Here is an 814-nt window from a genome sequence, read left to right as displayed (position 1 = left end):
ATATGACAAAATTGTGTCAACATTGCGGTATACGCGAATACATATTCACGCAAGATCCCGTAAAACAACTTGTAGATTTAGCAATGAAACCATTACATTTGTTTACCCGTACAATCTGCATTGCACATAATGCAAAAGCGTTTGATGCACAATTTATTTTACGGTATTTTGCAATGAGCGGTGGAGTGCGTGAGATGCCATCGATAATACTAAATGGTACAAATATCGTTGTAATGACAATAGGTCACACCACGTTTCTTGATAGTTTAAATTATCTACATATGCCATTGAGTGCACTACCAAAAGCTTTCGAACTTAATGGTTGCACCACAAAAGGTACATTCCCACATTTATTCAACACACCTGAAAATCAAAATTATGTAGGCCCGCTACCAGAATTAAAATATTATTCAACTGGCTATATGCAAACCAACGAGCGTGAACGTTTTTTACTCTGGTACAACGAGGCGAAGCGTTCAAATTATATATTCGATTTTGCGAAAGAAATTGTGCGATATTGCAAAAACGATGTGACAATATTACGTCGTGCTTGTTTGAGTTTTCGAGAGATGTTTATTAAATGTGGTAATGTTTGTCCTTTCGAAGAGAGTACAACAATAGCATCGGCATGTTCTCGCGTTTACCGTAAAAATTTTCTTCAAAAAAACACAATAGGTATTATACCAACGGGTGGTTACCGTTGGGGGCAAAATCAATCGCGTAAAGCAGTTTCTTGGTTAATTTGGAAGAAGCACAAGTCGAGTCATATCATAGCTCACGCCGGACATGGCCGTGAAATCTGGTTACCTGAAGG

The sequence above is a fragment of the Wasmannia auropunctata genome, unplaced genomic scaffold (genome assembly GCF_000956235.1).
Source record: "Wasmannia auropunctata unplaced genomic scaffold, wasmannia.A_1.0 LD336078.1, whole genome shotgun sequence".
In the NCBI taxonomy this organism is placed as follows: domain Eukaryota; kingdom Metazoa; phylum Arthropoda; class Insecta; order Hymenoptera; family Formicidae; genus Wasmannia; species Wasmannia auropunctata.
The sequence above is the reverse complement of the archived record's forward strand: the minus strand, read 5'-3'. Positions refer to the sequence as shown.